The sequence below is a fragment of the Clarias gariepinus genome, chromosome 16, assembly GCF_024256425.1.
Source record: "Clarias gariepinus isolate MV-2021 ecotype Netherlands chromosome 16, CGAR_prim_01v2, whole genome shotgun sequence".
Lineage (NCBI taxonomy): Eukaryota > Metazoa > Chordata > Actinopteri > Siluriformes > Clariidae > Clarias > Clarias gariepinus.
The window spans coordinates 3934365-3961230 of NC_071115.1; the positions used below are offsets into that span (position 1 = coordinate 3934365).

The 26866-nt window shown below is 39.7% G+C and overlaps 1 long non-coding RNA gene and 1 pseudogene across 1 annotated transcript; both read right to left on the reverse strand.

The window, feature by feature from the left end:
* The window catches only part of LOC128544941 (deleted in malignant brain tumors 1 protein-like), a 78480-nt pseudogene that overhangs the window by 33832 nt on the left and 17782 nt on the right, over window positions 1–26866 (reverse strand).
* On the reverse strand, window positions 5592–17226 carry LOC128544331 (uncharacterized). Its single transcript, XR_008365776.1, has 6 exons — window positions 17097–17226; window positions 16391–16460; window positions 16038–16163; window positions 15756–15935; window positions 14712–14741; window positions 5592–5755 (listed from the first exon to the last, which is right to left on the reverse strand). It is a non-coding gene; the product is annotated as an uncharacterized LOC128544331 (long non-coding RNA).

Below are 26866 nucleotides of genomic sequence, written 5' to 3' on the forward strand. Positions count from 1 at the left end.
AGTGAAGAAATACTATTTACTGTAACAATTTGGTAATGATCTTTATCTGAAACAGGTTATTTCTCCAAGACTTACTTGAGCACACGACCCCAGCATCTTCATGATGTCCACAGTTCTCTACTCCAAATCCTCTGTGTGAGCACTGATCTATGTAGCTCTCAGTTCCAGTACACTGAACATCATCCAGCCAGGTTGGTTCACTTCCCTGACCAAAGCGGGCATTACGAGGAGCGCTGACAACTTTAGCACATCCTAGCTGTCGACACACCACCTCTGCATCCTTTAAGTCCCAGGAATGATCACACACTGTTCCCCACTGGGCTTTGTGCTGGATCTCCACTCGACCACAGCAGTTACTCGCACCATTCACCAGCCTGATCTTGTTATGAACTGATTTACAGTATATAAAAAAAAAGATTTTGTGTTTTTTTTTTTTACTTATATTAGATTTTTTTGCCAGTTTTGCTTGAGTTATACAGTAAAATAATAGAAGTTAAGCCCAAAAACAGCCAATAACTCAAAGCTGTTCAGATTAACTTATTCTCTCTGCTCTTACCCACAGTGATGGTAATGGAGCTGCTCCTGGATGATGTGAAGTTACTTTCCCTGTATGTGTAGTCACAGGTGTACTGGCCCTGATGTGATTCATCTACAGTCAGAGTAAATGTTGTTGTAGTCTCTGCAGTTTGCTTCTTTATTAATGTCCCAGTTTTATACAAACTGAAGTCTACAGAGATGCATGTTGGGCTGGGTGTGGAACATCTGAACTGAAGGACTTCTCCAGGTGAGACCACAGAGTTTGGAGAGATCCGAGTCAGTGTGGGACTCTGTAAATCTTAGAGTGAAGAAATACTATTTACTCTAACAATTTGGTAATGATCTTTATCTGAAACAGGTTATTTCTCCAAGACTTACTTGAGCACACGACTCCAGCATCTTCATGATGTCCACAGTTCTCTAGTCCAAATCCTCCATGTGAGCACTGATCTATGTAGCTCTCAGTTCCAGTACACTGAACATTATCCAGCCAGGTTGGTTCACTTCCCTGACCAAAGTGGGCATTACGAGGAGCGCTGACAACTTTACCACATCCTAGCTGTCGACACACCACCTCTGCATCCTTTAAGTCCCAGGAATGATCACACACTGTTCCCCACTGGGCTTTGTGCTGGATCTCCAGTCGACCACAACAGTTACTCGCCCCATTCACCAGCCTGATCTGATTATGAACTGATTTACAGTATATAAAAAAAAAGATTTTGTGGGGTTTTTTTTACTAATATTAGATTTTTTTGCCAGTTTTGCTTGAGTTATACAGTAAAATAATAGAAGTTAAGCCCAAAAACAGCCAATAACTCAAAGCTGTTCAGATTAACTTATTCTTTCTGCTCTTACCCACAGTGATGGTAATGGAGCTGCTCCTGGATGATGTGGAGTTACTTTCCCTGTATGTGTAGTCACAGGTGTACTGGCCCTGATGTGATTCATCTACAGTCAGATTAAATGTTGTTGTAGTCTCTGCAGTTTGCTTCTTTATTAATGTCCCAGTTTTATACAAACTGAAGTCTACAGAGATGCATGTTGGGCTGGGTGTGGAACATCTGAACTGAAGGACTTCTCCAGGTGAGACCACAGAGTTTTGGGAGATCCGAGTCAGTGTGGGACTCTGTAAATCTTATGATGAAGTAATATATTTAATTCCTCTAAATTAAATATGTAATTTAAATGTATTTGTAAATGTGTTCACTTAAAACAGGGTTCTTCTACAACAGACAATAACAACTTACTTGAGCACACGACTCCAGCATCTTCATGATGTCCACAGTTCTCTACTCCAAATCCTCTGTGTGAGCACTGATCTATGTAGCTCTCAGTTCCAGTACACTGAACATCATCCAGCCAGGTTGGTTCACTTCCCTGACCAAAGTGGGCATTACGAGGAGCGCTGACTGCTTTACCACATCCACGCTGTCGACACACCACCTCTGCATCCTTTAAGTCCCAGGAATGATCACACACTGTTCCCCACTGGGCTTTGTGTTGGATCTCCACTCGACCACAGCAGTTACTCGCACTATTCACCAGCCTGATCTGATTATGAACTGATTTACAGTATATATATATATATATATATATATAAAATAAAAAAAAAATTGTGTTTTTTTTACTAATATTAGATTTTTTTGCCAGTTTTTCTTGAGTTATACAGTAAAATAATAGAAGTTAAGCCCAAAAACAGCCAATAACTCAAAGCTGTTCAGATTAACTTATTCTCTCTGCTCTTACCCACAGTGATGGTAATGGAGCTGCTCCTGGATGATGTAGAGTTACTTTCCCTGTATGTGTAGTCACAGGTGTACTGGCCCTGATGTGATTCATCTACAGTCAGATTAAATGTTGTTGTAGTCTCTGCAGTTTGCTTCTTTATTAATGTCCCAGTTTTATACAAACTGAAGTCTACAGAGATGCATGTTGGGCTGGGTGTGGAACATCTGAACTGAAGGACTTCTCCAGGTGAGACCACAGAGTTTGGAGAGATCCGAGTCAGTGTGGGAGTCTGCAAATCTTAGAGTGAAGAAATACTATTTACTGTAACAATTTGGTAATGATCCTTATCTGAAACAGGTTATTTCTCCAAGACTTACTTGAGCACACGACTCCAGCATCTTCATGATGTCCACAGTTCTCTACTCCAAATCCTCTGTGTGAGCACTGATCTATGTAGCTCTCAGTTCTAGTACACTGAACATCATCCAGCCAGGTTGGTTCACTTCCCTGACCAAAGCGGGCATTACGAGGAGCGCTGACTGCTTTACCACATCCACGCTGTCGACACACCACCTCTGCATCCTTTAAGTCCCAGGAATGATCACACACTGTTCCCCACTGGGCTTTGTGCTGGATCTCCACTCGACCACAGCAGTTACTCGCACCATTCACCAGCCTGATCTGATTATGAACTGATTTACAGTATATAAAAAAAAAAAATTGTGTGGTTTCTTTTTTACTAATATTAGATTTTTTTGCCAGTTTTGCTTGAGTTATACAGTAAAATAATAGAAGTTAAGCCCAAAAACAGCCAATAACTCAAAGCTGTTCAGATTAACTTATTCTCTCTGCTCTTACCCACAGTGATGGTAATGGAGCTGCTCCTGGATGATGTGGAGTTACTTTCCCTGTATGTGTAGTCACAGGTGTACTGGCCCTGATGTGATTCATCTACAGTCAGAGTAAATGTTGTTGTAGTCTCTGCAGTTTGCTTCTTTATTAATGTCCCAGTTTTATACAAACTGAAGTCTACAGAGATGCATGTTGGTCTGGGTGTGGAACATCTGAACTGAAGGACTTCTCCAGGTGAGACCACAGAGTTTTGGGAGATCCGAGTCAGTGTGGGACTCTGTAAATCTTATGATTAAGTAATATATTTAATTCCTCTAAATTAAATATGTAATTTAAATGTATTTGTAAATGTGTTCACTTAAAACAGGGTTCTTCTACAACAGACAATAACAACTTACTTGAGCACACGACTCCAGCATCTTCACCATGTCCACAGTTCTCTACTCCAAATCCTCTGTGTGAGCACTGATCTATGTAGCTCTCAGTTCCAGTACACTGAACATCATCCAGCCAGGTTGGTTCACTTCCCTGACCAAAGTGGGCATTATAAGGAGCACTGACTGCTTTACCACATCCACGCTGTCGACACACCACCTCTGCATCCTTTAAGTCCCAGGAATGATCACACACTGTTCCCCACTGGGCTTTGTGCTGGATCTCCACTCGACCACAACAGTTACTCGCACCGTTCACCAGCCTGATCTCATCATGAACTGATTTTAGCAGAAAAGAAAAGTATTTTACCTTCCTAGATTTGTTTGGGAAGTTTTGCTCTTGAGTTATAAAGTAAACTATTAGAAATTTAAGTAATAAAAGACTTAAGTATTACATAAAAAGAATGAAGGGTTTTCTTAATGATTTAGTTTTGTGTCTACCAGTTTGATCATGAGCTATAAAAAACAATGAATTATGAATTAGGTAGATACAACACAAAAAGTGATGTGGCCCCTTTAAACAATTTTTTTATTAGATAGTAATGTGCCTGTTATATTTTTTGTAGTAACAACTTACACAGAGACTCTCCATAAAAACCACCTGAACAAATTAAAAACCTGTAATTGATGACATGGTAAAGTTTTCTGTAAGAAAAGTATTAAATATCACTATAAATAATTTTTGCTTTAGCCTTTTAACTTAAGAGTTTTTGGTACCTGAGCAAGTAACACCAGCATCTTCACTATGCCCACAGTCGTGTGTTCCAAATCCCCTATGAGAGCACTGTGTGATGCTGCTTTCACTTCCTGAACAGCCAACATCATCCATCCATATTGAGCCACTTCCCTGACCAAAGACAGCACTTTGATGAGCGCTGACAGCATTACCACATGCAAGCTGTCTACACACCACCTGTGCATCATTCATGTCCCAGTCATCATCACACACTGTTCCCCACTGGTTATTATAATAGACTTCCACTCTACCAGAGCAGGAGTTACTGCCACCAACAAGTCGTACTTTAGCACCTAAGACAAACAAGAAAGGTTTCATATCAATTAATGATAATGATTCTAATATAATTGCAATATTACAGGACTTGAACTAATATAAATCAATTTGTATTACTCCTAAACTGTTCTTAAAATGATGACATGGCTTTTATATGATGAATAATGAACATAATTTAGGCAAGATATTTGTGAAAAACAAGGATAACAAAGTTATTAAATTAAACCAAAATACAAAAAATATTTCACAGTTTTTACAAAATCTTAATATTATTATGATTATTATTATAAACATAATTTTATTATTAAAATACAATATCTCTTGTACAGTAATTTTAGTCTGGACGTTGCTAGGTTGGTGCAGCCCTAATCAGGAGGAATAGACTATTCCACAATTTTGGTGATATAAATACAACAGCTTGATCTCCTTTGAGTTCCAAAAGTTCCAAAAGGACACTAAACTCTTACGTGTGTGTGTTTTTGTGTGTGTGCTGCATTGAGTGTTCTGGTTCCATTTTTTTTTCTTTAAGGCCTAAAAATGTTCCTCACTTGACTCTGTGCTGGATCTCCTCTTCCTCACAACAGTTATGTGTACTATTCACCGGCTTGATCTTACTCTGAGCTTCATTATTATGTGAAAAAAAGAGGGTTTTACTAATGATCAAGTTTTGTGTCTACCATGTGCTATTAAAAAACAAGAATAGAAACAAGATAAGATGGCACTTATATACAATGAAAAATAAAGTAATTTGTATGTAAAATCCATGTTTTATTGCTATAATTTTATTAATTTTCTTAGTTTTTGGTAATGAAAGTATTACATTTCATGGTATATGCCATACAAGGTCATTATATAGTTTTTTTTTTTTTTTTACCTGCACAAGTAACACCAGCATCTTCACTATGGCTACAGTCATGTGATCCAAATCCCCTATGAGAGCACTGTGTGATGGAGCTTTCACTTCCAGAACAGTGAACATTATCCATCCATATTGAGCCACTTCCCTGACCAAAGGCGGCACTTTGATGAGCGCTGACAGCATTACCACATCCAAGCTGTCTACACACCACCTGTGCATCATTCATGTCCCAGTCATCATCACACACTGTTCCCCACTGGTTATTATAATAGACTTCCACTCTACCAGAGCAGGAGTTACTGCCACCCACGAGTCGTATATTAGCGCCATCTGAGAAAAACAGCACAAGGTACATAAATATTAATTAAATAATAAATCTTCATGTTATTTTGTAGCCCAGATTTTGATATAATAAATAATAAACAATTTATTTGGGTATTTAATATTTTACTCCTTAATAAAAGACTCTTTTAAACCATTTAATATTTTTGTATTAGAATATATTGTGTTATAAACCACTTCAAACAGAAGCTCTACATAAACAAACAGCTCTTTAAAGATTACAGAACTACTTAACTTCAACTCTCAGTCTACAACGCTACTCATTAAAATGAAATTTCACCAGAGATGGATTAAAAAGATTAAAAGCCTCCACTAGAATTTAGTGATTAGTGCACAAGACGTAAACACACATAGACAACTCTATAAGATTACTAAGAGCATAACATGTGGGAAACTGAACGCTAAAATAAAAAAAAATCAAACACCAATCTGTATCTTTTTTCAAAAAATAAATAATAGCTCTTTTTGTATACTACCTACTGATCTACAAATTATTTCAATAAAAACATTAAGGCAAAAATAAATTTTGACAATTGCTTATATATTTATGATATTTATGAAGCTGCAGATCACATATATCACAGAATACATATGACATCTGGGGGAAAATGATGTCTGCTCCAGTTAGAGGCTGGTTGCCAAATGTATGCAGATGACACAATTGTATATGCAACAGCAGAAACTCCACGTCAGGCTGCAGAGATGTTAACCAGGCAGCTGGTCAGTGTTTCCCAGTGGCTACAGGATAACTGTTTAACGTTAAATTACACTAAAACAGTGTCAATGTGTTTTCATTAAAGAACAAAGGCCAGAATATATTTAAAATAAAAAAAAGTGAGTGACTTTAAGTATTTGGGGGTCATTGTAGACTCTAAACTTAAATTTGATGCACATATTAGGAAAATGACTAAGATTATTAGGACAAATTTAAACTGTTTCCTTTAAACTGTTACTTTCAAAGCACCTCAAATGCATATGCATGCTATGATTCTATCATATATGTCTTACTGTGTGATTGTCAGGGGTGTCAGAGATGAAATCACAAACAGCACTCGGTGTGTTCCCTTTCAAAAGCTACACTCGATGTTGCGTGAGGACGCTATGGGCACATCTTTTTGTGTTGCCGGTTGTGAAGCATGTGTGTATCAAACACGCAAAAATTTTTTGGCTTATACTGTATAACTTTGGTCAGGTGACGTCATCTGATAAAGTGCACCTGCAGGTTATAAATGGGAGTGAACCGGAAACATTCCTCAGATCTTTTTGTCTTTAGGACTGCTTTGTTGTGTTTGCGTGTGTGTGTAAACCAGCTAAATTAGGAAAGTGTTTAACTCACCGATATGGCTGAGTTTCAAGCGAGACGTGTCCCTCCGTGTGATAAACCCACCTTGAGGGCGATCTCCACACTTACTGTTTTGAGTGTTAGGAGATCGTTACTTTGCTGTAACCGTTCCCTGAAAAGGCGGGAACGAGATGCTGTGTGAAAACGCTATGGGAATATCTTTTTATGTTGCCAGTTGTGAAGCATGTGTGTACCAAACACGCCAAATTTTGGCTTATATAACCTATACTAGATCCGAGAACAACACTCTGGTCGGCCAACAGAGCGCTATCCATAAGAGGCGCAAACGCTGTTGACCCTTGCCAAGACTCCCGGGAGCAGAGCTATCAGGCAAAACGCATAAAGGCGTAACTGTAACTGTAACTGCTCCCACATTCATATGCCCTGGAATGTAAATTGCCCTGAAGGACAGGAACCTGGTGCACTAGCTATTAGTGGCGCGAGCACAGTCCGCCCTGGCGATTAATATATGAGACTTCCATAGTGTTGTCCACCCGCACTAGGACATGGCAGCCTTTTAACTGCTGGAGGAAGTGCTTTATGGCCAGAAATAGAGCCATCATTTCAAGGCAATTGATGTGCCGCGCGAGAAGATGGCCTCTCTAGCTTCCTTGGGCTGGACGGTCATCTGAGACCACACCCCAGCTTGTAAGAGAAGCATCTGTTGTTAGCATCTGCGACAACAAGATGAAGTTAGGGTGGGACCCAGAGTAAAAACCGGGGTCTAACCACATAGGAAAGGTACGAAGCACCTGGCGCGTAATCTTTATTGGGGATTGGCCCTAGAGTGAAATCCCCTGGTTCTTAGCCACAACTGAGATGCTCTCATGTGCAAAAGGCCCAAAGGTGTCACCGTGAATACAGCTGCCATAAGAGCTAAGATCTCTGAAAGTGATGGTCACTTTGCTTCACTTTGCTGAGGGATAGGTAGTTCTTTCTTCAGGCTTGAGTTTTCACCAGGACATGAGACCCATCGAGGTTTCATCCCAGCGGTGCCTCCAGTTCCTCGCCCTCGTGGTGAACTGGTGCTAGGATATTCATTCCAGTATGTCTGAGCGTTTTTATTCATAATGTTTTTCCATGACTGCTCTTCAGGGAAAATTGAGATTTCTTCACCTGGTAACCCTTTGGTTGCATGTCCTTCTGCAATGCTTTTTGAATCTGGGGTTGAAAATTGAGCTCTTCTTCCAGCTCCTCTACCAGCATAATTTAGATTTAGTTCCTGCTCCCCTGATCTTGCTAATTCTTTCAGTGTACCATGAACTTGTAATTCTATGTCTGTCCATTCATCTTCAATTGTTGGTACTCCCATCATAGGGATAGTAGGATACACTTTATTCTCCAGGGGCTGTTCAGTGTTATAGGGTGGTGGCCTTATGCACATCTCTGGTGGTGGCGGAAACGTTTCTTTCTGTCCATCTTGCCTTTCTGTAATTTCTTCTTGTTTGCCTTTGTTCTTTTGTTCATTTTCCTTGATTTCGTTTTCTCTTTTTAATATCATGTTCATCATTTGTTGTTCAGTTTTCTCCTGTTGCCTTTTCTGTCTACGTTGTCCTTCTTCCTTAAAATAGTCTATTATCATTAACTTAAGTTTGAGTTTTCCTTCCATTTCTTTTTTCTTTTTTTCTGTTCCCCAGCTTATGATTTTCTGTCTCAATTGAGTACATGTTTCTACGTTGAACGACCCATCAGTAGGCCATTGGTCTGAATATCCTTTTGTTTTATCATGCCATTTTTTCATATATTTCCCTTTACTACTCTTTGACTTTTCCAGCTTCCCTGTGTTTGGACGCCATGGCCCATACGTGGCCCAGATAACTTCTTTATGCGTTCCCCCGATAGCTCTGATAGCCTGCTTCCGGGAGTCCTGGCGAGGGTTCGTCAACAGCCTATTACTAATAATGCACTTTTGGCCGACCAGAGTGTGGTTTTCGGATCTAATATCTCTCCTCGATGGCTCACGGTCGGTGATTCCAGTGAGGAGGGATCTTCTGTCTCAGGCGCAGGGGACAATATTTCATCCCCGGCCCGAGCTCTGGAACCTTCACGTCTGGCCCCTGAAGGGGACCAATTAAGAGATACTGGTCTTCCAGCCAGTGTAATCGAAACTATTTTAAATGCTAGGGCTCCCTCCACTAGAAGAACTTATGCCCTCAAATGGAGTATTTTTGAATGTTGGTGCATGGCCAAACATGTAGACCCAGTCCACTGCCGAATTGTTTCAGAGTTTCTGCAAGAAAAGATGTCCTCGGGCTTATGCCCTACCACTCTCAGAACGTACATAGCCGCTATTTCGGCTTGTCATGTTCTGACCGACGGGGTTTCTGTGGGAAAGCACCCTTTAGTTGCCTGTTTTATTCGTGGAGCTAAACAGTTTGGGCCACCCACCAGAGCGATGGTCCCTTCTTGGGACTTAGCTATTGTGCTCGATGCTCTGAACGACACCCCTTTCGAACCACTAGAGTCAGCGCCCGCCAGGCTTTTGACTCTCAAGATGGTTTTTTCCTACAGCAATTACTTCCTTGAAAAGAATTGGAGATCTGCAGATTGGAGATCGGCTTTGTCAGTCTCCCCATCCTGCCTAGACTTTGCCCCTGGGCTAGTCAAAGCTATTCTGCATCCTCACTCGAACTATCTTCCCGAAAGTTCCATTCTCAACCATGCACCCAGTTGTTCTCGAAGCATTTTGTCCTCCGCCTTTTACAGCTTTTGAAGCAGAAAAGACTTCATTTACTCTGTCCAGTACATGCTCTTCAGATTTATGTCCACCGCACTAGACAGTGGCGTAAGTCAGAACAGCTTTTCATATGCTACGGAGGCCGCAACCGGGGGGCGGCTGCCACTAGACAAACGCTATCACATTGGGTGAGAGATGCTATTGCCCTAGCCTATGAGGCGCGTGGTCACACTTCGCCTCTAGGAATCAGGGCTCATTCGACCTGGGGGATTGCCTCATCTATTGTGCTGACAAGAATGGTCCCCTTGCAGCAAGTGTGTGATGCGGCATGTTGGTCCTCTCCGCACGCATTTGTTAGATTTTTATAGTTTGGGTGTTTATACTATTTTAGGCTCACAGGTCCTCGAGTCAGCCTTCCAGAGCTAGGTCTGAGACCTCCTTGGCTATTGTGCACACACGCAACACAAGCCTGGGGGTTCAGACACTTGCAGTGCGGTGGAGTTGGTATTCTCGTTCCCATAGCGTTCTCACGCAGCATCGAGTGTAGCTTTTGAAGGGGAACGTCTCAGGTTACTTTGCTGTAACCCTGTTCCTGTTGGATGCTGCGCTCCAATGCCACACTGCTTGCGTGACTGGACGTTCTTTCAGACAAAATTGATCTGAGGAATGTTTCCGGTTCACTCCTATTTATAACTTGCAGGTGCACTTTATCAGATGACGGCACCTGACCGAGGTTATATAAGCCAAAAATTTGTGGCGTGTTTGATACACAAATGCTTCACAACCAGCAACACAAAAAGATGTTCCCATATTGTTCTAACGCAGCATCTCTTTCCCGCTTTTTCAGGGAACAAGGTTACAGCAAAGTAACCCGAGACGTTCTCTACAAAGCTGAAACAATGGCTGAAACAGCAACAGTAATGTAAGCATTGAACAGCTTGGGTTGGATTGCTGGATTCACACTGGTAAATTTTGTGCTTTCTCACTGTGTCCTGGATGTCATCACACTTTGTATTTGTGACTTGGTTTAGAGTTGTACATGTCCATGGTTGTGTAAATGTTTATTTTGTTGTGTTTTTTAATATATATTCTTTTTTCTGATGTTTGTTTTGTTTTGATGTGCTATATGCCCCATGTACGCGGTATCGGTTGCCTGTGCGCAGCAATGCTTAGTGTGCGGTCTCTAACTAAATAAACAAATAAATAAATGAAATTAATTAACAGAATAGAAAAAGACCTTAACAAAAGGGTTGATGATTTGTCAGTCGAATTAGAAGTTCAAGACTTCTAGCAAGAAATCACTAAAAAACTAACACGACTATTAAGGATCAGCATTCTATTACCCCCTACATATGCATCCTAGGTAACAGAAACTCTTTTTACACATAAATCGTGCTATAATGACAATAATATGACTCCTATTATATTTAGTTTGCCTTGCATTTTGTAGTTCACACAGAACCCATAAATGAAGTTCTAATCCACCTTATTGTTTGCCTTAAAGCAGCACATGAACGTCTATTATTAGAGGAGCCATGGCGTTTTTCACAACCATAACAGCTTCTAGAGTGACGTGTACCACATATGTCGTGAATACTGTGCATAATATTGCTTTTAGAACAACAAAGACCTGTGAATTGAGTGTAGAGTTGATAGCCGTGCACATTTACATCAACCACTGTTGTCTTTCCAATTCACCCCAGTTCTTATTGAACAGGCATTTAACTGAATTGCCTTCAAATCCCACCTTCGCACTCTAGCATTGGCCTTTATTTGATCTACCTAACCAATCAAAGACAAAGCTGAATTCTTGTAATCAATTATTATAACCAAGTGGGATTTGTTCAAAAAAGGTTATTTTTACATCTTACAGTGTCTCTGGGAGTCAAAATGAGACCAGTGCTTCATAATGCATTAGAAACAGAGTAATTTTAAAGCTTGTCTTGCTGATCAATCTCAATCATTCTATTAATTAAGTGCAACAGAAAGTCTGATCTACTTTATATAAAATGTCTGTGTGTGAACTGCTAACAGTTGGCAGTTAAAGCTTCCTGACAGTGTGTTGCACACATCACACTTTTCAAAATGTCAGACCCCTGTTCCAAGCCCAGTGACTGCCTCCGATTCAACGCCTGTTCCTTCCATACAGAATGTCGAAGCACAACAACGATGCAGTGATGCAGTGTTCCAGCCTTAAACTAGTCGTGTGAGTGGGGCTAGAACTAAACAAGCTGGACACAACTACACCACAATGCTGACAATTCTTACAGACCATTATCAGACCTCTGATAATAATAAAATAAATGAGTTTAACAAACACTTTGGACCACTTTGAGTAGATGTACAGTGGGTACAGAAAGTATTCAGACCCCCTTAATTTTTTTACTCTTTGTTATATTCCAGCTATTTGCTAAAATCATTCAAGTTCATTTTTTTCCTTATTAATGTATGCACAGCACCCCATATTGAGAGAAAAACACAAAATTTATTTATTTAAAAAAAAAAAACTGAAACATCACATTTTCAAAAGTATTCAGACCCTTTGCTGTGACACTCACATATTTAACTCAGGTGCTGTCCATTTCTTCTGATCATCCTTGAGATGGTTCTACACCTTCAATTGAGTCCAGCTGTGTTTGATTATACTGATTAGACTTGATTAGGAAATCCACACATCTGTCTATATAAGACCTAACAGAGCTCACAATGCATGTCAGAGCAAATGAGAATTCCAAGTTAAGAAATAGATTGTCACAAAACGATGCAGGAAAACTAGTTCATGCTTTTATAGTTATAGCTTTTCTAGGTTGGACTATTGTAACGCCTTACTGTCTGGTTGTTCAACTAGGTGCATAAATAAGCTTCAGTTAGTCCAGAATGCAGCAGCGAGAGTCCTTACTACTGTAAAACCAAAAGATACGAGCACATCACCCCTATCTTATCCACACTGCATTGGCTACCTGTCAAATTTCACATCCATTTACTCACCCATTTCACATCCAATACTACCCTTGACATATAAAGCATGACATATATCATAGTATCTGAGTGAACTGCTAGTGTCTAATGATCCGCCACGATCAAAGGATGCAGGCTGCTTGTCAGTACCACGTATTATAAAACCTAAAGCAGGAGGCGGAGCTTTTTCTTACAAAGTCCCAAAGTTATGAACCCTTCCTAGAGCTGGTGGGAGTCTGATGAGAGCAAGATAGAACTTTTTGGCATTAATTCTAAGCGGTATGTGTGAAGAAAACCAGGCACTGCTCATCACCTGTCCAATACAGTCCCAGCAGTGAAGCATGATGGTGGCAGTATCATGCTGTGGGGGTGTTTTTCAGATGCAGGGACAGGACGACTGGTTGCAATCGTGGGAAAGATGAATGTGGCCAAATACAGGAATATCCTGGACGAAAACCTTCTCCAGAGTGCTCAGGACCTCAGACTGGGCCGAAGGTTTACCTTCCAACAAGACAATGACCCTAAGCACACAGCTAAAATAACAAAGGATTGGCTTTACAACAACTAAGTGACTGTTTTTAAATGGCCCAGCAAGAGCTCTGACATAAACCCCATTGAGCATCTCCCTGGAGAGACCTAAAAATGGCTGTCCACCAACGTTTACCATCCAACCTGACAGAACTGGAAAGGATCTGCAAGGAGAAATGGCAGAGGATCCCCAAATCCAGGTGTGAAAAACTTGTTGCATTTTTCCCAAAAAGACTCAAGACTCATTAGATCAAAAGGGTGCTTCTTTTAAATACTGAGCAAAGGACCATCTTATATCAAATTTTCTTTTTTTAATAAATCTACAAAAATGTCAACAACTCTGTGTTTTCTGTCAATATGGGGTGCTGTGTGTACATTAATGAGGAAAAAAATTAACTTAAATGATTTAAGCAAATGGCTGCAATATAACAGAGTGAAAATTTTAAGGGGGTCTGAATACTTTCCGTACCCACTGTAAATGGAGTACTAAGATTTGTCTCAGCCTGCTTCACTATCATGATTTTTGTAACAGTTTATAATTAACTCTCTGAAGAGAAGAGGCTGGAGGTTATGAAGGGAATTTTTAAAGACAGCCTCAAGTTCGAGGTTAAGGTTAGGTTAGAGTATAAATAAGAAACGTAATTCCTTTGACTTTGCTGTGGCTTGCGAGGTTGTTGAATTTTCTACCAGACAGGAAGCTCACACTAGTTGTTTTTGGCCTTCTGGGTGTATCTGGGTGTAAACAGAGGTGCTAAACTTTATAACCACTTGGTCGGTGTCAAGGTCAAGTTAAAGTGGCTTTTATTGTCATTTCAACCATATACAGTAGGTACGGTACCTAGTGAAATTAAACACTGTTCTTCCAGGACCCAGATGCCATAATAAACTACTAAGAAATACATGAGACCACACACATCTAAAAATTATATTTAAAAAACCCTAAGCATAAAATGCACAAGTGCAAGACAATGCAAGACAGTATGAAGTTCTATCTTGAGTAAAAGTTCAAAACAACATATTGTAACATATTAAGAATAACTTTGATGAATGTAAACATGACTTATATCTTGGGAAAATAATACATAGAATGATTTTATTTAGAAAACGAAGTTCACAAAAAAAAGACTGGCTGACATTAACTGGGTTTTAAAGGAAATGTCTCACATATAGATGCATGCGCGGAGTAAAAGACTAAGACATATACAGTACAACTATCCGAATAGTCCAAAAGAGATGTTATGCCAGGCTATACTAATGCTAACTATAATAACTCTGCTAGGCTCTGGATGTGTAGCGTTGTGTATGCTCGCTTAAGTATTTTTAAAAAATGTTCAATCTACCTGCTTTACTCTGTTATAACAGATCTTGACTAATTTTCACTAAATCCTGTCTAATGTATCTTTTTTCTTTCAGTTTATATAAATGAAATTGAAACTCACCCGTCAGCAGAGAGGCTCTAAGGACACTGACTATGGAGAGAAAATAAAGAGAAAAGATTATATTAAACCAGTGATGTAAAATGTAAACGCGTTGTTTTTGTCTTAAAATCATCAATTAAACTGAAATACTAATAAACCTTCACTATATTAAAATATTTTACAGGCAGGTCCATAAACTTTGCAACAAATACACTTTGTGCATTTGGTCTCTGTACACCACCACACTGAATTTGACAATGCGCATGTAAATAGCTGTGATTCCTGAATGGTTAATGCCACACTTTTGTCAAACCCCTTAAATTGAACCTGAAAGATGAGTTTCACTGCAAATTCAATGTGGTCGTGTTCAGAAGACAAATCCCCAAAACTTGTCTTTGTTCCAGATTTTATGGTTCTCTATAAAATATTGTAGCTGCAATTTAGTCATAAATGAAACAGTACTTTTTCTTCTACTCCTGCAATTTAAGCAACAAAAATAAAACCCTTGTGTATGATAAAGTTTGCTCGGGCAAAAGCTTTGTGCTTCTGATACACAATGCTGTTAAAACTATAATGCGACTGTAATGAAAATGTTACAAATTCACAACATGTATAACTACTTTTGTATATTTTCTTAGTGTATTTTTGTATGGACCTGTGTTTGTGCATATAATTGGTAGAGTCCTATCCAGAAATATTGGCACCCTTCAAAAAAACGAATACTTCACAGCATAAAAAAGACTGAAATTTTATCATTATTGCATGGGAATTATGATGTAATTTATGTAAACATAAACATGCTTTATAATTGTTTTTCTCTAAAGAATGTGGTCATAGTAAAATAAACATCTGAATTCTAAAATCACCCAAAGATCATTAAGAAAATCATTTAAGATTATCAACAATCAGCTGGTTAAAATAAGTTGTGTAACATATTGCTTTATAAATAACCCTGTATTGTCTTGTCTTAACTAATCATATACTTACTGTGTGTGGATAAAATGTGCAAATTATAAAATGATATTAAGGACAAACCAGATGTATTTATTTGAATATTGAACTTACCAAGTATTATGTTGAGACGAAGTCTCAGCGTCCTGGTTCTTGAGGTGTCTTTCATTTTGGTATTAATTTCAGGATTTACTGCTGCTGTCTTCTCATAATAAAGTTTGTGATGTCTGATGATTTTTCATGCATCTGAAGTGACCAGTTCTTGTTAAAACTATTTTTGCTGCAGGCACAATGCTTAAGGTGTAAAAACACCCGAAGCATTCGTTAGTGAAAGTTAACGTTAGTGAAAGTAAGTCGCTATTTAAACTCCAAGAATATCAATGGTGTGATACCCACTTCCTCTGGTTACTTCCTTTCAGCTAGTGTCCTCACAGAGACAAATGAAATAAATGAAGGACATGAATGGTGTCAGTAAGAAGTCAGGTCATGACAGGATGCCAGATCAGCTTTTCTGGAAAGGTCCTGGAGACATGAAACATTATTCTTCTAAAATATTAATGGTCAGTTGTTGTTTTCATGACGCACATCTTCAAAGTCTTCTGGAAGAGGACTTGATGTTAAAGGACACACATACCATTACTAGGAAATGTGGAATAATTCTGGCATATTTCTGTAAAATTACTATGTGACAGGATCTATTGCTAAAAGTGCTTAACAAATAAAATGTAATTACATCGACTTACACTTACCTAAATATCACCAGTACTTATTACCAGGGGTTAACGTGTGGCGGAACAGTCTAGAATGGCGTTCTGACACCTTCGGCAAAGGAAGAAATAAATAATCGGCTTGGTTCATTCCAAAGATTCTAGAGCCATTTGGCCCAGTGTTTATCTGCAAAATCTAAAATTCTGTGTTTTTGTAGCTCCTAATCAACAGTTGTTTAATTTATATTGATATTAACAGTCAAGCAGTTGGTGCTAAACATGCTAGCTCACTAATCTAACTTGCAGGTATGGCAAATGAGTCAAAGTCAACTGACAGACAACTTTATAAATCAAAAGGAAAAAATTGATTTTAGTGTTTAAACGCTCAATAACCTGCTCATTTATGAAGTTATCCAATCAGCCAATCATGTGGCAGCAGCACAATGCACACAATCATACAGATACAGGCCAAGAGCTTTAGCTAATGTTCATATCAAACATCAGAATGGGGGAAAGTGTGATCTCTATGATTTTATGGATGTTTGTGTCAGATGCTGATCTCCAGTGGTTTTCACTCAGCAGTCTCGAGAGGCTTTATTTTAAACTTTTGACTCAATTCATGAAATGATAGAATTTGCCCCCAATTTATAAGTTAATTGTTATTATTGTAAAATGCAAAAAACACAATTATACAGCAGACGACACCGTCGTGGTGGGCCTGATCTCTGACAACGACGAGACGACCTACCTGGAGGAGATTGGAAATCTGGAGAACTGGTGCCAGAGGAACAATCTCCTTCTAAACGTCAGCAAGACAAACTAGTTGACAGTGCACTTCAGTACAAAGCAGGAGAGGAACTACCAGGCCCCCATCATGGTCCTGACACATCAACACCGTGGTGAAAAAGGCCCGGCAGCGTCTCTACCACCTCAGGCGCTTGAGAGACTTCAGACTGCCCTCCAGAGAGCTTAGGAACTTTTACCCCTGCACCACGTAGAGAGCATCCTGAAAGGAAACAACATGACCGACAGAGGGTGGTGAGATCAGCCAAGCGCACCATCTGCACTGAGCTGGACCAAGGCCAGGAAGATCATGAAGGACCTCAGTCACCCCAATAATGGACTATTTCCTCTGTTGCGGTCTGAAAAGCAATTTCCCTCACTGAAAGCCAACACAGAGAGACTGAGGAGGAGTTTCTTTCTGCAGGCGATACGATCTCTTAATCAGTACACCACAAAGGCCTAAAAACATCCGTTTTGCACACTGCACGTTATGGACATTTCTCACACGCAACAATTATAGTCAATAATCCTGGACATTTCTAGACATTTATACTTTATTTCATGTTTGCATACTTCTGGACTTTTATATCCATTTCATTTTGGACACTCTTGCACATTTTCCACATTTTGCATATTTGTAAAGCCATTATTGTGTATAGTGTATTTTGTACAGCTAGTTTTTTTTTAAATATTTTTTATATCCCATATTTTATATTTTGTTCTTTTCTCTGCAGTTTTCTCTATTTTTATATTTTATTCTTTATTCCATTCCCTAATTTATTTTTATTTCTATTTATACTTTACATTTTAAGGTCATGGGCGGTCGTATAAGCATTTCACTGCAAATCGTACTCTGTATGACTGTGTATGTGACAAATAAAATTTGAATTTGAAATTTGTTTTAGCAAAAGCAGTGTAGCAACAGTAGTAATAATGAGCCAAGTTTATATGGTATAAATTAGCATGTTTTATATATGCAACAGGCAATCATTGAAAAAAGTGTGATTTCAGTCGGGGGTCTGTGCCTCTGTAGAGCTTTATGTCCAGCAACGGCTTTCAAATCAATATTTTCAGTTATATTGAGGGGAGTTATTTTTCGCCACTGCACCACTACACTGGGTTTTAAGGTTCCCCACCTGCTAAATCACATGTTAACCCCTGCTTACTACAATAGACATTTACCGTACAGCTTTAGAGTAATGAATATTTAAATTTAGAACATTGTAAGGACAGAAATGGGTGTGAGCGAGCTGTGACTTTGCACTTTTTTCCTCATACAGAGTGAGTGACATCACCACTTAAAGTTAACTCGGAGACCAGCAAGAAGAATTGAGTCTACAAATTTAAGTACACCACATATGTTAAAATGCTTTGTACTATTCTACTCTTTACTGTATATAATGTAGGGGAAAAAAGCTGAAAGTCTAAAAAACATAGTATATAAGCATGATGCATATATATAAGTTCATAATACATCAGGACAAGGTCTTGCATGGTGTCCATGCTCTCGGGGACCAGCAAGGACACTTTATCTTGGACAACAATTCTCCTTCGGGATTAAAATAAAACCTTTATGAATGGAAATATGGAAAATATTGTCCGGAGTGCTTTGGTTGTTAAAAACATTGTGGAAATTGAAATTCAGCAACGTTACTTGACACTGTTGGCAATCGGTAGTTTTTTTAATTAGAATGACTTTGAAATAGTGATGTTGGACCAGTTTCACTTCATGATGTTGTTATAACATAAATGACCCAATTAGTGTCGAAAAGATACTATATTTAACAATATTATAGTATAATTAGTATTTTTATAGCTCAAATCTGGAATATATTTATGAAGTCCCTATACTGTTTGTAGGTTTATTTACTGCAACAAAGTCAATGCACTGAGCAGCACTCAAATGCTGAATGCTGTTAGGGCTTGTAACAACGCACATCTATTGCTTTGTCAAACAACCTGCACCACAAAATTACTACTCTAATTTAAATTCATTATTTATTTTCACAGGAATACAAGTAAATAGAATTAATCCGTTCCCCGTAATTATGAACTATATAACTTTTGATTTATTTTGTTTATATCACAAAATATAAGACAAAGGATGAAAAAGCCTTAATTATACAGAAATAATACAGCACTAAATATAGAAATAAACTGTACAGGAGAGAGCAAACACTTAATTTTTACATGTAAACGTATTGTTAATGCACTTTAGAGAGACTCGCTGATGTGAAGAAATGGAGGAGAGGAAGTTGGGTGGGGAGGAAGTTAATGTTTGGAAGGAGAGTCGCCTTCCATAATAACACTAAGTAATTCTCCGTATGGGGTTTCCTGGCTCCTAGTTTATACGCGGCAGTCGTTTCCACTAAAAAAAAATTATAAATATATATTTTTTTTTATTTAATTGAGAGATGTGTTTTTTTCTAAAATAGTTTAAACCTTTTAGGCTGTGTACATTCTGTTAACATGATATACTTATATTTGACTCTGAACGAATGTCATTAGATAAAATAGTTAAATTTGACTTTGTATGTAATTTAATATACATTATTTGATTTTAATGAACATTGCATTGGTTCAGTGTAATGGAGTTACTGTAGGTCTTAGTTTTTACAAAATCACATTGGTTCAATGAGATTGTGTTGTGATACTTTTACTATAAATGCCCATATTAATGCAATATTGTGTTCATGATCCAAGAAACATTTTTACTGTACAAAACCTGAGACTGATTGTTATCCTGGAATATGGCCACATTATCAGGGAAGGAAATACATAGAGAAGCGTTTGCCCCTTCTTGTCATCACTTCCTTCTACAGTGGGAATGATAGAGAGCTTTACTGACCAACTGTTTCACTGTTTGAGACATATAGCCAGTTGTAAGAAATATAATCTTAGATCCCTTAAAGACAATGATAAAAATAATAATGCATCATTTTAGCACTTAACATTCAATCTGTTCAATCTGCTTAGTGACGAGACAAACAGTTACAAGTTATCAAAGTCAACTTTATTGTCAATTCTGCTACATGTACAGTGCATACATATAGAGAATCGAAATTACGTTTCTCTCAATCCTCGTTACAAATAACACTGAAAAAACCTAAAACTTAAACCTAAAAAAAAAAACTTTAATAACACAAACTTAGAGAACAACAGAGGTAAGATAATTGAGTTACTGTCCTGCAAAAAAGGACAGTTAACATCACAGAAGGCTGATATAGTGAGAAATGGAACAGTGCAATAAGAATAGTGCAAGTGTGCTTATTTTAGTTCATTAAAGTGACATTATAAAGAGCAATATAAAACAGTATTAAAAAAAACGGTGTACAAAACAGTATAAACAAGTTATGTACATTTTGTTTTTTTTTTCCTGGGTTGAGGTAGTGGAGGTACCAATGGTGCATGGAGCATAAAGTGACAGGTGCAAGTGTGTGATTGAGTGTAAGTCTGTGTATGTGTAAGTGTTATGTGTGTGTGTGTGTGTGTGTGTGTGTGTGTGTGTGTGTGTGTGTGTGTGTGTGTGTGTGTGTCTGTGTGAAATGAAGGAGTCGGAGTATAATGGTGGAAGAGGCCGAAGAGCACAAGGGAGGCAGAGCTGGGAGGGAGTTGAGCATCCTGATCGCCTGATGGATGAAGCTGTCCTTCAGTCTGCTTGTCCTGGCTTGGAGACTTCCTGATGGTAGCAGACTAAAAAAAGCCTGGGTGGGTAGGGTCACGGGTAGCTTTTCGTGTAAGGCGGGTGTTGTAAATGTCCAGGAGGGAGGGGAGAGTGACACCAACGATCTTCTCAGCTGCTCTCACTATGTGCTGGAGACAGGACGCATTGCAGGTGCCGAACCACACAGTGATGCAGCTGGTCAGGATGCTCTCAATGGTGCCTCTGTAGAAGGCGCACATGATGGGTGTCGGGGCTCCAGTTCTTCTCAGCTTACGAAGAATGTATAGACGTTGTTGTGCTTTCTTGGCGTGCTACGGAGTTGTTGGACCAGAAGAGATCTTGTCTAATGTGCACACCAGGGAACTTGGTGCTGCTCACCCTCCCCACGATTGCACAATTGATGGTCAGCGGAGAATGTTGGGTGTATGCTCTCCTGTAATCGACCACAATCTCCTTCGTCTTTTACACGTCAAGGCGGCTCACCTCACTTAGTCTCATCTTTGTTGCTAATGAGACCCACCACAGTCATGTCGTCCACAAACTTGATAAAGAGGTTGGAGTCATGTGATGGTGTGCAGTCATGGGTCAACAGCGTGAAGAGGAGCGGGCTCAGTACTCATCCTTGGGGGGCCCCATGCATTTTAAATTATAAATCTGTGAATTGTTTTATCTGATATTGTTTCACTTATATTTACCACTTGATGTTATTTATTTATTGTTTGATTAAATTTTGGAAGGGGACTTTGGGTGACTAGAAGAGTGTCAATAGGTGTCGGTTGTGTCTATGAAAATATACTGACAGCTAAAAAATCAGCACAGTCAGGCCCATAATAGGTTATTTCTTATCCTGATTGAATTCGAGATTCGTGCCCAAATTCTTAGATCATAGTAGATCTGTGGACAGTGACTTGAACAAGCAGCCAACCCCTGACTTATTTTAGATGTTTTTTTTCTACAGATAGATATATAAAAGTTTTTTTTTCTTTTTTTATTGAGAGAGAGATAAAGCAGAGAGAGAGAGCAGCTGGATCCTCAACTTCCTGTCCGACAGACGCCAGATGGTCAGACTGGGCAGTATCACCTCATGCTCTGTCATAATGAACACTGGTGCTCCACAGAGGTGTGTACTGAGCACTCTACTGTACTCACTCTACACATACGACTGCATGGCCACTAACAGCTCCAACATTGTTGTGAAGTTTGCAGACGACACAACAGTGGTGGGTGATGAAACAGCATACAGGGAGGATGTCAGAGCCCTGACACATTGGTGCCAGGAGAATCATCTCTTCCTCAAGACCAAAGAGCTGATCATGGACTTCCGGAGGTGTAGAGGTGCACATTCCCCCATCATCATCAATGGTGCTGCTGTGGAGAGAGTGAGCAGCCTCTGTTTCCTGGGTGTTCATATAGCAGAGGATCTCGCATGGTCAGTTCATACTGACAAAACAGCGACTCTTCTTTCTTAGGAGACTGAAAAGATTTGGCATGAGCCTCCACATCCTCAGGACCTTCTACTGCTGTGCCATCGAGAGCATCCTTATTGGATCCATCACAACCTGGTACGGCAACAGCACCGCCTACAACCGCAAAGCTCTGCAGAGTGTAGTGTGCCGAGAGAATAATTGGAGGTGAGCTTCCCTTCCTCGAGGACATCTACACGAAGCGGTGCCTGAGGGAAGCGAGGAGAATCAAAGACTCCAGTCACCCCAGTCACAATCGTTTCAAACTACTTCCATCAGGCAGGAGGTATGGCAATATCCGGTCCCGAACCAGCAGGCTAAGGGACAGCTTCTTCCACCAGGCCATCAGACTGCTGAACACTGACCAATAAGTCTTCATAGACACTGCACTATTGCAGTCTATGCAATTGATTGATTCAACAAGCTGCTGAAAGCATTCTTTAGAAATGTTGGCCCATATCTTGCAGTTGATGGAGATTCGTGCACATACAGGGCACAAAGCTCCCATTCCACCACATCCCAAAGATGCTCTATTAGGTTGAGATCTGGTGACCGTTGGGACCATTTTAGTACAGTGAACTCATTGTCATTGTCATGTTCAAGAAACCAATTTGAAATGATTCGAGCTTTATGACATGGTGTAATATCCTGCTGGAAGTAGCTATTAGAGGATGGATACATGGTGGACATGGTCAGAAACAATGCTCAGGTAGCCCGTGGCATTTAAACGATGCCCAATTGGCACTAAGGGGCCTAAAGTGTGCCAAGAAAACATCCCCCACACCATTACACCACCAACAGCAGCCTGCACAGTGGTAACAAAGCATGATGGATCCATGTTCTCATTCTGTTTACGCCAAATTCTGACTCTACCATTTGAATGTCTCAACAGAAATCAAGACTCATCAGACCAGGCAACATTTTTCCGGTCTTCAAATGTCCAATTTTGGTGAGCTTGTGCAAATTGTAGCCTTTTTTTTCTATTTGTAGTGGAGATGAGTGGTACCTGGTGAGGTCTTCTTCTGTTGTAGCCCATCCGCCTCAAGGTTGTGCGTGTTGTGGCTTCACAAATGCTTTGTTGCATACCTCGGTTGTAACGAGTGGTTATTTCAGTCAAAGTTGCTCTTCTATCAGCTTGATTCAGTCTGCCCATTCTTCTCTGACCTCTAGAATCAACAAGGCATTTTCGCCCACAGGACTGCCGCATACTGGATGTTTTTCTCTTTTCACACCATTCTTTGTAAACCCTAGAAATGGTTGTGCGTGAAAATCCCAGTACCTGAGCAGATTGTGAAATACTCAGACCGGCCTGCCTGGCACCAACAACCATGCCACGCTTAAAATTGCTTAAATCACCTTTCTTTCCCATTCTGACATTCAGTTTGGAGTTCAGGATATTGTCTTGACCAGGACCACACGCCTAAATGCATTGAAGCAACTGCCATGTGATTGGTTAATTAGATAATTGCATTAATAAGAAATTGAACAGGTGTTCCCTCTTGGCTCTCGACGAAGGCGGTCGCATCTGCTCTCCCTCCCTTATCTCTCCCCGCTTGCTTCTCTGTCTGTCTTGTGATTACTATTTAGAGACTCTTTTCGTCTTGCTCTTGAAAATATAAAGGAATCTGGATTTGATCAAGTGGTCTCTGAATGCAATTGACACGATCTTCTCGACGAGAAATGTGGGTTCTGGGGAACCTACTTGTCCTGCTGGGACGTTTGCTGCTGGATACACGATGGACGGTTGGGAGAAGTGGCGCATTGTGTGCCTGGCCGCACTGTCTCTGGAGGATGTTGAAGATATCTACCTATTCGGAACTCTGATAACTGGGATTCTGCTGATTGGATTAGGTGGGATTCTTGGATATCGTAAAATTTTAAAAGCAGTCAGTCTCAACCCCAAGAGACTGGCTGGCTGGGAAATAGTGGTGACGAGAGCTGTCAGTAATCAGACTGTGGTACTGGACCGCAAATTGGATAACATCTTGGTGAGACTAGCAGCTATGCAACGTGATTTGGACAGACCTGGAGACCAGTGATGGACATTAAATATCTGTGAAATTGGCAGATATTGATCGAAACCTGGAAAATATGTTTTTCTTTTTCGGCTGCCCCTTTTCTTTCCAGCTACTGCATTTCAAGTCCATGGCTGGAGACATAACTAACTCCCCGAAGACCAAGATAACGAGACGCTCTGGAATCCTACTCCTCCCCCCTTTAAGGACACCTGGCGCAGACTATTATGGGATGTTACAGGCTTACAACTGACACGCACACACTCACGCACTCACAGAACAGCTACAGATAGACACTCTACCTTCCCCATATCCAACGCCTTCGTGTGCTTATTCCCTTCAGTGTGGGTAGGCGGAATCGGGACCAGCGCTCTCTAGCTGCAGGGACTGGAGCTGTTTGCCTACATTGGACATTTCCTATCCCCTGTACCCTCATCGTTGCAATGTTTATGTCTTGTGTTTACATGTTTTTCTGTGCTTGTTGCTGAGGTATTTTTTGTACCCCTGATCGCACACTGCCCTTTTCGAAGGACAGTCTGGGAGGGGATTTTTTACCCTCGTTATCCTAATGTATCTTATTCCTTATTTTCTATGATGGCGCCGGTTAGGTGACTGCCGTCGCGACTCTGTGGTCGCACAAAATCATTTCACTGCATATTGTACTCTGTATGATTGTGTATGTGACAAATAAAATTTGAATTTGAATTTGATTTAATCATTTAGGTGACTGTATGTATGTATGTATGTATGTATGTATATGTATATATGTGTATGTATATATATATATACACACCGTGTTCCAAATTATTGTGCAAATGATATCTTTCTCTGATTTTCATAATTAGTCAATGCAAATGACAGTCAGTATAATTTTCAAGTCATCAACCATTAGGGTATAATTTAAATTTAATAAACAAACCTTATAATTATAATATTTATTAAAAAAAAAAAAAAACTAAAAACGCACTGTTCCAAATTATTATGCACAACAGAGTTAAAACATTTTATAGGTTGTAAAGATTTGAAAATAGGCTTATGTTGAATTTGCAGCATTATGAGGTCATATTTACTGAAATCAAAAGCTATTTAAATCAAAAACATCCTAACAGGGCATGTTACATCTTAACATAGGACCCCTTCTTTGATATCACCTTCACAATTCTTGCGTTCATTGAACTTGGGAGTTTTTAAACAGTTTCTTCTTGAATTTTTTTTTTGCAGGATGTCAGAAAAGCCTCCCAAAGCTGCTGCTTTGATGTGAACTGCCTCCTATCCTAGATCTTTTGCTTGAGGATGCTTCAAAGGTTCTCAATGGAGTTGGGGTCAGGGGAGGATGGTGGCCACACCATGAGTTTCTCATCTTTTAAGCCCATCGCAGCCAATGACACAGAGGTATTCTTTTCAGCATGAGATGGTGCATTGTCATGCATAAAGATTTTGCTACAAAAGACACGGTTCTTCTTTTTGGTCATTTTCACACCTTCAGGGACCCTAAATGGCCCTACCAGCTCTCTCCCCATGGTTCCAACCCAAAACAAGACCACACCACCTTCTTGTTGATGTCACAGCCTTGTTGGGACATGGTGGCCATCCACCAACCAACCACTACTCCATCCACCTGGACCATCCAGGATTGCAAAACACTCATCAGTAAACGATGTATGTCTAGGCCCACTGCAACCGTTTCTGCTTGTGAGCCTTAGTTAAGGGTTCCTACACCTTGAGGTTCGCGGGACTCAAGAGGCACCAGCAGCTTTAAAAACCTGTTTGCTGCTTTGTAATGGTCTTTTTTGCAGCTGCTCTCTTAATCCAATGAATTCGTCTGGCAGAAACCTTCCTCATTCTGCCTTTATCTGCACTAACCCGTCTGTGCCACAAATGTCGTACAGTATGATGATCACGCTTAAGTTTTTGTGAAATATCCAATGTTTTCATACCTTGTCCAAGGTATTGCACTATTTGACGCTTTTAGGCAGCAGAGAGATCTTTTTTCTTTCCCATATTGCTTAAAATCTGTGGCCTGCTTAATAATGTGGACCAACCTTTTTTAGTACTTTCCCTTTAATTAGGCTTATCTGCCAAAGTAATTATCACAGGTGTCGGAGATTCATTTCAGTGATCCAAAGAGCTCTGAGACGCAACACCATTCATGAGTTTAATTTAAAAACATTTAAAATATTTGCATAATTATTTGGAATGCGGTGTATACAGTGGAACCTCGGATTACAATTAACGAGGTTTACGCGTGTTCTGCAAGACAAGCAAAGATTTTTAATAAATTTTGACTTGAAAAATGAACATTGCCTTGGTTTACGAGCAATTGCGGAATTGTAGGTAATCGTCTCCCCTGCTGGGTAAATACACACACACATACACACATTAACAGAGAGATCGTTTTTAAAACCGTTTAAAAAATAGCAAGAAATCTCGCTAGTCACACTCACGTGAGCGCAGACTAACGGAATCACTGCTGTAAAGTAAAACAACAACAACAAAACTAATTAACCAGTTTCTCACCTTTAAAAACAGTGGAGACAGAGTTTGTGTGTGTTTGTTTGCTTTACTTTTATGATTCCTCCTTTCTAATAATACA